The sequence below is a fragment of the Anser anser genome, assembly GCF_964211835.1.
Source record: "Anser anser genome assembly, chromosome: 2".
Taxonomy (NCBI): domain Eukaryota; kingdom Metazoa; phylum Chordata; class Aves; order Anseriformes; family Anatidae; genus Anser; species Anser anser.
In genome coordinates this window covers 123,408,652-123,419,472 of record NC_139721.1, presented here as the reverse complement: position 1 = coordinate 123,419,472, position 10,821 = coordinate 123,408,652, and the positions used below count along the sequence as shown (strand labels likewise).

Sequence of the window (10,821 nt, the reverse complement as noted above, 5' to 3'; positions counted from 1 at the left end):
CATGTATTTATTTAAAACCAGGCAAAGATTCAGATTTGGCTCTATTTTGTGAACAGTGGTGAACACAAGGTAACACATCAGGTACATACCACTGTTTATTATGGTTTCTTTTTCACACACAAAAAATAATATATATAAATATATATATAAATATATATATATATTTTTTTTTTTGGAAGAAGAAACCATAATATGTTTTATCTGAACTGGCTTGTAGCTATGTAATTTTCATCCACCATAGCCAGATATGAAGTAAGTAACTCAACTTCACTCCTTAGGTTTGATAAAAGGAGAAGACATAATTATAGGAGATCAGTTGTATAGCATATTCAATACTTTTACTAGTACAAACATATCTACTTACTAATCAGTTGACTTAGCAGGTTTTTAAATTAAATATTAAAATGAAATTTATGGCTCTGGAATATGAGAACAAAAAGCACCATAACAAAAGGCACAAATCAGAGCAAGACTACATCTTCGTAAGTGGCACTGGGCAGAGGAAACTGTTAAAAATTTGATAAATACAGGATTAAAAATGTAGAAACACATTTCCTCTTAATCATCAGAGTGAATAATCTCCTGACTTGGCCATATTAGAGAACTGAATTAAACATATTTGAAGTCACAAACAAAGACTTTTAAAATTGTATTTATAATACTGACCATGAACTCAGGCCTAAATGTAACATGAAAGAAGTAAGTTCCTGCAATGAATATTTTAGTAGATAAAATCTTTACCTTTGTAACTGTTTGCACATGCCTTGAGTTTATTTCCAGAACTGAATCCTAACTAAAATTCTGAGTGTTAACACAAAATTTATTTTTTATTTCACCATGAAAATCATGGCATTCTATTATTGACATACTTGTTTGATGTGTAGAAAGCTCAAAATGGTTTTTAAGAGAGTGTCAGAGGAGAGGTAAAATAATATTTTATAAAAACTACATCCACAAAAAAAAATCCTAATATTTACTACATAAAGGAAAAATCAGCATAATCCTTTTTCTCATTCTTGATATAGCTTTTGTCCTAAGACTGCAGCATCAGTTTGTAATGCCTGTAACAGTATGCAGATTATTGTTTTATATGTTGGAAAGTTTTAACCTTGAAGTATTATGGTACCTTACTGTCTAGCAACAAATTATTCTCTTCTTGTATGTTGCTCAAGTTGTAAAGCAAGAAAAATTAAAAGCTAACAAACACAAACTGACATTTACTTGTTTTTCACTAGAGAGATGAAATTTTCAACATTTTTTACTTTTAATTTTTATTTTTATTTCTTTAATGAACAGACTCAAAATAATTCTAGGAGGGGCAGAATTTATATAGTATATAGAAAATTACTATAATTCTAAGAATTGTTCTGTTGTACTTCATTTAACTTTCACAGCACACTCAGAAGTAGTCAATGGACACTCCAGGTTTATGAGCTGCAGTTTGAAAACCACTATTGAATACAGAGCATAAGAAATTAAAATAATTAATTTCATTACGGTAGTGAGAAGAAGAAAAAAAAATCTACATAAATGTACCCTTAACTCCACAAGTATTAAGGGAAATAAAAGCTTTTTTCAAGTAATAAAGTTTTCATTCGTACTCACAAACAACATTCCATCAATTCCAACTGCCCTTTTGCCCCTTGAATTGAATCTATTTGGACAATACCTTTGTTAGAAAAGACTCAACAACATTTCTCATTTAAAAAAGAGATCCTGAGATCTCCTCATTGATGACATTTTATGACATTTATGTCATAATCATTTATCTCCATTTTATGACAAGGGAACAATCCTAACCTCTGCACTTGCCTTGAACCCGTGTCTCCAATATTCAAGAACAAGGCCACGATCCCTGAGGTTTTCCAGCTGGAAGAATTCCCATTGGACTCAGAAGTTCTCACAGTCTGTGTGCGCATCTGTGCCCTAAACATTCACTACACATCTAGTAGGATCTAGACACATGCTGTCCCCCCCACATCTAGCTCTGTGGCAGTGCAGGACTACGGGTCACATTGCAGGGCATTTCACCTTGGTTTTCCAATCATAACTTTCACTTTCAGATTATTTGAAGAGTTCTGGTTCCTCTAATAGACATTGACCTTAAAAAAGGTCTTAGGCATAGGGAAACCACTGACTATCTCATCAGACATTTCACAACCTGTAAAAAATTTTGTTTCTTTTTGTTGTTGTTGTTGTTTCTACCTGGCACAGCAGTTTTAGTAGGTCTTTTCCCGTTCTTCTTAACCCAGTAAAATAACTCTTGATACTGTGACACCAGAAGAGAGGAAACGAAGCGAGGGACTGAAAGTCATTACCATAAATTATAATATGCTTCCTTCCCTTGAGGTCTTAATTAAAAGCAGTAAAAGGTACTAAGGAAAAAAAAAAAAAAGAAGAAAAAAAAAGATGATGACTGAAAATAAATCAGTGGAAATATTTAAAGCTGAACTTTATATTTGGTCTTGCTTTCCTATTCCCAGGGTTTCCACAGACTTCAAAGAAGTCCTGCCATCTAATATTGCTGAAGAGTGTTTTATAAACATTTATATTTACCTAATCGCCTGCCTATTCTTACCTCCTCCCGCACAACTGGAATAGTATGTTCCTTTGTTCATAATTTCTTGCTTCCTGTGCTACAAAATATACTTTAAACATGTCTGAAAAAAAAAATACAATGGGACAGATAGATAAAATATTTCCAAATCCAAATAATGCACATCATGAACAGTGTCTTGTTCAGAGGCCAACCATACTGAAAGGCATACTGAGGGCAAAGTAACAGAAAACAGAAACATTTATTGCTTAGAGCTTGCTAGGAAGTGTTGAAGCCCTGGTTGGGTTCTAGAGAGAGTTCTCCAAAGCCTGGTCCTTGTGGGACAATGAGTTGTCAAGTTTTCATGAGATTTTCTTTATAAACTTTTTCTCACCAGCTATATACTCAGTTTTTCTTTTTCTGTCTCTTCTCTTCCACCCCCACCCCCCCCCCCCCCCCCCCTTATTATTACTTTTCTTTCCCCAGCTGTTTGGTGCCAATGACTTCACCTTCCTCCTCATTCCTTCAGACTTACAGCCTGAATATCATCTTCAATTCAGATCTTTTCCTACGTCTTTACATCCAGAAAGGTATCTTTCTTCCATACATCTCCAAGACACTGGGTCTTTTGATCTCTCTTTCTATATCTAGGATCTTATCTCATATTAGAAACGTTTCTCTTAAATCTCACCCTGCCCATACCTGTTCAAAACAGTGTGTCAAAGATCATTTTCCTTCTCTCACAGGCCTTCAAACTGGCCCTCTGTCCTTCTGATCACAGAGGATATTTTTACTTGGAAGAATCTCACTAGCTATGCCAGTACTGTAGGATCCATGACATCCAAAGTCTAAATGCATGCTCCACATATATTTTGGATGAATGACATGAGGTAATTTTGGATGTGCACAAACTCTGAGATTTTATTATGACTTACTCCCTTTGAGTTTTTCTTCAAGCCTCTCCTCCATTCCACCAGTCCTCATGCTTATTGTATCCCATAGAATCATTAAGGTTGGAAAAGATCTTCAAGATCATCGGTCCAACAGTCCCCCTACCACCAATATAATCCACTAAACCATATCGCTAAGTACAACCAACCTTTCCTTAAACACCATCAGGGACAGTGACTCCACCATCTCCCTGGGCAACCAATTACAATGCCTGACTACTCTTTCTGAGAAGAAATTTCTCCTAATTTCCAACCTGAACCTTTCACTATCAAAGATCAACCTGTGCTTCTATTCCCCCACAGGTCTGCCTTGTTTGCTTACCAAGTTTCCACACTAACAGCTTTGAGCTACTCCTAGGCTTCTCCTAAACTGCAGGAGGAACCACCTGTACACACTTCAGAAAATTTCACCTTTCAGTCCTTAAAAATGTCTCTCCTTACAACATTTACACAAGTATTGGTGAATGCTAAACCTAGTAATTAATAGTCTGAGAACACCACCTATTACAGCAAGAAAACACTGATTCTCTGGTTCCTTTTTACTGTTTGTACCTACAGGTTTCTCCAGCTGGTCCTTAGACAATATATTTATAGCAGCAGTGACTTTGTTTTAAGTATGTTTATGAAGATTTTACTAAAGAAGATTTCTTTTTCCCTTGGTTTGGGGCTAAATTTGTTCAAGTCTCATAGCTTTTAAAAATAGCTTTTTATGCTAGACTTTAAAGATGATATCCGGAGACAAAATATCCGTAAATAATTGATATTTTAGGAATAGAGGTGGATTATGGGGCTCACTGATGAAGGTTAGAATTAAGGAACAACAGTAAAATCTATCCTTAAATAACATGAAACCTTTTCTACAATATCTAGTTTGGGGGAGAGGGCCCAAGCCCATGAAGCATATGGCCAGCATTCAGACAGAAGGCAGGTCCAAACCTAACTCAATCTGAGGTGGTAATAGCTTTTTTTGTCCTTACAGATTCTGAGTTCTGATTGCGCGAATGATCTCTTTTCATGTCTAAAATTCGCTGAAAGTATGAATGGGGTCACTTTGGACTCAAGCCTATATTATTTCTCATCAGTTCAAGGTGAGTGTTCCTTGCCTAAGGTCTGCAGAAAAACACTTTTTTATTTTTATTTTTTTTTATATTTATATTATACAGCCACTTTCACATAAAGAGAGGAAGATTTTTTCTCCTCGGCATTTACTACCCACTAATAATAGATATCTGTAATAATCATTATTTGCTTTTGGTAACAAGCTGGCTATTCACAACATCAGTATTATTATATTGCCTTCAAAATGCTAGAGAATCTAATGTGTCATTTAAAATTCTAATTCAATATAGATTAAGGTATAAACATTTATCAACCACATATCTAAATTGAATCTCTGTCCCCTAAATCTACTGTGACTAGATCTTAATCATGAAGAAAGCTCATGATCTCTGCAGAACTCTATCTTTTGTAGTTTACAGAGATCCTCAAAAGGCCAATATAAACTTGGTAAACTGTTATCAAAAAAAGATTTTTTCAAGCTGAATGAAAGAGCAACATTAGAGGTAAGAAGAATTCTATTAGTTCTCACCTCTGTAGCAGGTGAATCAATCATCTGAGTATGAATACAAAATATCCAGCATATCAACAAATTTGAAGGTGCTATTTCTACTACCCCTGTCTAAAATCAACATTGGGATGCATTGCAAATCTTTTCCCTGGGTTTCAGTCTTCCAAACACTGAAAAAAAACGCTGCTTTTACTTGTGAGAACATCTGTTTCATCATCCGGCCATTATGCCAGCACTGCTTTTAATCTGTTTTTCTCTTCTCTGTGCTCTGTGGGTGGGTCAAAAGATTTGCTGATATCGCTGTTACTGCTTCCTTCACTTCCATTTTTAACATCTTCACTAAATGCAATTAATAAAATCCACCAACTGTCAGTGTAATTTTCTTAATTTTTCTTAATGACTTTCTGGTTTGCCTAAGTTTCCCTACTAATATACCTGCAGTTCCCAAATTCCAGTCACCAGTGACAGTCTACTTTATCACATGATTCCTCCCTGAGAAAGCTATTAATATTCTGTCAGCTTTTACTGAAATAATCCACTGGCTTTTTCCATCCAGCCAGCTTTGCTTTGTAATGATTTGTGAGATGAGACATTAACAAAGATTCCTTCAGGGATACTACCTCTTTCATCCTTTTGTCGGTGAGCATCTGTGAGAATAAAGTCCATGTGAAAATAGCTCGTGTACCACAAGCTGTCACATGTCCCATGTAATCTGTCTGCTGCATAGTAGGGCACAACTTTGTGTTCCCCCCTCTCGCCCCCCCCCCCCAAAAAAAAAAAAGCCAAATGATGTAAATTTATTTATTTATTTATTTATTTAATACACAATAATTTCTTCTGGACTTCATCCCCAGGACACGCTCTCTTTGTAATCACTGTTTTTGCCCCTTTTCACCATGGACCTATTCTGAAGAGTCAGCTTTTTTGCTCTCCAGACTTCTACACCATGTATTTCCTCTCTTCCAAATCTTATGGTGACACATAGAACTTCCTGACATCAAAGGAGCATATTTTTCCTATATTTTAGTCAGCACTATAAGGTTCTTCAGGTCCTTCTTAAAACACCATTAATCCAGTTATGTATATCTGGGAGCAGGGAGATTAACCGACAGTTGCAATGCCCTTGTTTAAGCTTCACAGAACTGAAGTTCTATACAAGATAAGTAAAACTAACAGGCCTCTTAACAAAATATTCAAAAACACTGCTCTCATCAGCTCAGCTCAATATGAGAAGAACAGCATGAACTCAGATTTCCCATTATATAAATTCAAATATATAATTCAGATTAATTTCTGTGAACATGATTCAGTGTGTGCATATGACACGTGCACACCAAAGTCAATTTCCATGAAAAAGATTCCACAAGAATCCATCAGAAAAACAAACAAACAAACAAACAACATGGATTAGACTATCAATTATGTTTTGCTCTACAATGCTCCCCAAGGTCCTTCCCATGACATGCTCAAAGGGATGGATGATTTTCCATTATCGCTCACTCAGATGACAGATTTCACTACAACTCTTCATAATTCAATCTTCAGGGATTCTCAAACATCTGATCAGATGAACAATTTTTCACCAGCTTTCCTTGAATTCTTCTCTCAAATGCAACCAATATGAGTAGTGTTTGACATTTGTTATTAATGGAGTTCAGTGAAATGCAAAAGGAAAGTGAAGCAGGATAACTTTTCCCCTATTATCAACTTAAGAGATCTGTTTATCTGAGAGGAGATACCAAATGCTTGCAAAGAAATGAAATTTTGGAAAGGAATGAATTTTCAATTACTCTGGTACTTATCTGGAGTTAAAAGTAAACCAAATAATGCATGAGACAATACCATAGAGCTCAGGGGTTCTTAACATGCCCCCCCCCCCCCTTTTTTTTTTTAAATATATACATGTATATGGTAAAAGATGCTCAGAGCTGCAGGATGCAGCTGGAGTTTTGTTTTGTTGGGTTGTGGCTTTACAGTCATTGCAGTTTTATTTAGCACAAGTTTCCGTTAAATTCTACAAACATTTTCTTCCCTTTTAATACAGTATTGCAGTTTCAGAGAAAGGTGCAATCTGATTTCATTTGCAGTTTAGATGGAGGAGAAATGGAAGGAGAAATAAGCACCCTATTATTCACCTTTATATATGCTCTAAAGAGCCAAAAAACTCCCTTCTGGATGCCAGAGTCCTGGGAAGTACAGCTTTTCCCAGTGGGGAAGCAGAAAACTTGGCAAGTCCCTGCCCTATGTTCTCCTCAGTTTCTGGCTCCAGTTTGCGCTCACTGCTCAGCTCCCTACCTTTTCTACAATTGTTCTAATAGGTAACTACACAGCAACTGATCCCAGAAATAAGCAAGCAAGCAACCACCACCACCAAAAAAAACTTAGATTTCAAACATCCAAACATCTGGCATTATACAAAAAGAAAACACCATGGAGCATTATTTTTAAAATGTTTATGCTTAATTTCCACTTACGAAACAGCAGGAAATGTAAAAGGAAAAAAATATTAGAGGAACATCTGTAGGGTCAGGCCTGTTATATCTTTGGCCAAGTATTTTTTTAATGACTTTTTTTTTTTTGAATGAACAGAGAAATGACTGAGTTTTAGCTTGCTTGAAAAGTTCACCAGAAAACAAATAGATGATAAACTGTATTTTAGACCAAAATATTCAAAGGCCAGCAGCTCCTATTAATATGCCTAAAGAACACTTGATGAGCACAGTTAGAGGATGTGCAGGCTTGCTAGGATTTATTATTATTATTATTTTATTTTTTACACAAGTCTTGAAGCCATTTGCTTGTAGCTTAAGTGTATCAATACAGCAATTGATATGTAAAGCCCAGAACAAAGCCCTTGGGCAGGACTCTGTAGAAAGCACGTGCAAACAGGTAGAGTGTATTCAGAAAGAAGGAAAAGGCATGTGTGATATGACTAGTTTAGTCCCTGATGTGTGTTTACCACTGTTGGTGTATAAGTTAGGTTGTTTTCAGGACATCTCACCTTGTGTTTAATGTTTTTGGAAGTAAGGCACCACAGCCTGCCCTGGATTATCACAGTTCATCACTTTAATGCATACATAATATGTGAAAGGCCTTCCTGTTGTACAAAACTTATTCAAGCCACACTGGGAACTACTTGGAACATATGAGATAAATAAATAAATCCCTTTCTCCTCCCCTTGTTGTTTTACTTACTTCTGTAACTTTCTAGGAGAGATCAACTGTTAAGCTTTTTAGTTTAGGGGAGAATCCTGAGGAAAGGATTCCTGTGATAGTGGCATTATTGAGGGAGTGATCTGCAGATGAAAAAGAAGATTTGTATACACTCCTTTGGCAGCTCCTGTGTTATTCAGAATCACTCAGACCATCTGACAGAGGTCTGCTTCAGTGTCTGGGTTTTATCTGACTTCTAACTTTGAATAAAGCACAGACTGGGACTAACTGATACAAACCAGAGCTTCTGAAACATATACTTCTCTAACACTCCAAGTTAGACAATCAGTCTAATTCCTCCAGTATACTGCATAGCAACGCCCAGGCATCATAATCAACACTACTCAGGGCCACATTTAGATCCTCAGAGCATCCCTCTCCCAATTAAGTGATTGTCATACTTTATTCAGTAATCAAGATTTGTTTCAAACCCCATAAAAAGTCTTTCTTGCTTCATACTGAACACTTTCAACCTAAGCTGTAGCTTAAAGAGCTTTTTCTCTTTTGGGGCACAGTACTTCCATGTGACTGATTTAAGCAGAATTCTCCTGTCCTTTTTCTGTAATGAAAGTATGTAAGCTGTTATACCTCATCGGTCAGATTTCTCTTTTAATCACCTTTTATCCCTGCTGTGGGAATGACACCTGCTTCTCTTCCAGCAGCTGTTTTTTTTCTCCAAACCCACTCACCAGGATACAGTATATCAGAGTGCAGTGTATGTGCTGTAGGGATGGTCCAAATTACATGTCATAAGTCTCACAAGAGAACCATTTGTCAGGAACCCCCTTGTCAGGACAGATTCAAAACTAAACCTACATTCTCCTGCTGGTTGTCAAGAAGACAGCAAATCTCTACAACTCTGAGTAGTCTATTACGACAAAGACGGATCAAATTATTCTGATCAAAGGCAGCTTGGCTCATTTGTCTATGTTTTAATGATACACAGGATTTTTTTTTTTTTGAAGTATCATATTTGCATTTGAGATATCAGGTTTACTGATACTGAGTGACTTCAGCTAATAATATCAGATTCCATTGTGGTCACTGATTAAATTTATACAGCTCTTACTCATGAAAAGTCTGAAAACCAAATGAGGCACCTCTGCGTGTTATTAATTTAATGAGAAACACGTGCATCTCATTGCACTGAGCCCAACGAGACCCAAAAGGTGGCCATGAAGGACCTTGCCACTGAGGCTGCCTCCTCCCCATCCACAAACACCTGCTGGCTGCTCCACAGCATGGCTGAGCCATGCTCGCACCACACTGGGGACCGGCAGAGCTCATGGCGTCCATGCAGCTGCCAGTGCTCCTGCATAACCGTGTGTGTGGCCATCTAGTCCTCCACAGGCCTTTTAAGAGCTCTGAGGTTGGCTGTTCCTGGTCTAACCCGTCCTGAACTGTCCTAATTAGTAGTTTGTTGAATTCTAAGCCACAATTATTTGCTATATAATTTTCCAGCCATGTAATCTGTGTGCAGTCAGACTGGCTAAGATTTCGTTTCTTTCTGAAGCATCAGTTGTACTCAGCAGCAGAAAAGGGGGCATATTTTTTCACTCTACATGCCACACACACACATAAGGACATACACATGCACACATACACAGACACCAAGTTATGCTTATCAGTTGCAAAGCTGTGTCTGGCCATGCTGTAGTGGAAGGATGAGCAGGACACCGTCATGCCCCCATACCCCCATGTCCCCAGGCTTCAGCTGCCTGGGCTTGGGGCCATCATCCAAACTGCACAGCCAGAGGCCTTATAGGAAGCTGTAACAAGGAATGCTAGAGGCAACCCCAGCAAAGGATGTCCCCTCACATACCTTTTTTGGGGGACACTTTAAGTGGAGGTTCTTACTCTCAGTCCCTGTCTAAGCAGTGTTGCAAACATCTTACATGGGTTTCTTCCCAGCCACGCGACCCAGTGGTCTGGGTTCTCTGCTGTTAGAGGCACTGTGTGAATGACCAGGAGCTGCCTGCCTGGTCATAACTGATTATGGCCAAGAAGGTCATAATTGAGCTCACATGCCTTGATCCATTATAAAGCTACTCAATTATGTACATCAGTTATTCAGCTGTGCTGAAGCTGAGTTTGGCTAACATACTTACATGTACAGTGTAACGTGTGTTGCAATCCCTAAGCAGTCCTGATTCAGATGTGTTTTTTCTGCAGAGGCATCTCGACCTGGCTCCAGAAGGTCTCCAGAGCCACAGCTCAATTTCTGGCTATGGGAGGCATTTCTCTCCAAACAGCTTGTAGCTGTTCACCCCCACAGGCTTAATCACGATCCAGAACCTGGATGTTCTCCTGCTTAGTGCCCAGGGGCTTGGTCCAGCAAACATTTGCAGATGACACATAATGCATGCTGGCATAACCAAACATAATCCCAGTAATGACACTGTTATCTATAACCTGGTAAAACACATCTGGGTTATGATTTCTTACCACTCAGCTCTTTATAATAGCTTACCCTTGGAGCACTAGCCAGGAGAGGGAAGGCAGATCCTGCAGGCTAATGAGGTGCAAACCTGTCACTTAAATACTTAAGTCAACAG

At 37.8% G+C, this 10,821-nt stretch overlaps 1 long non-coding RNA gene across 1 annotated transcript in view; it reads left to right on the top strand.

Annotated features, from left to right (window-relative positions):
* LOC310894669 overlaps window positions 1-9,774 on the top strand; it is a 32,191-nt gene extending 22,417 nt beyond the window's left edge. The window contains exon 4 of the long non-coding RNA XR_014580083.1: window positions 4,466-9,774. This is a non-coding gene — a long non-coding RNA (uncharacterized lncRNA). The remainder of the gene's footprint in view (window positions 1-4,465) is intronic.
* Window positions 9,775-10,821: the final 1,047 nt, after the last annotated feature.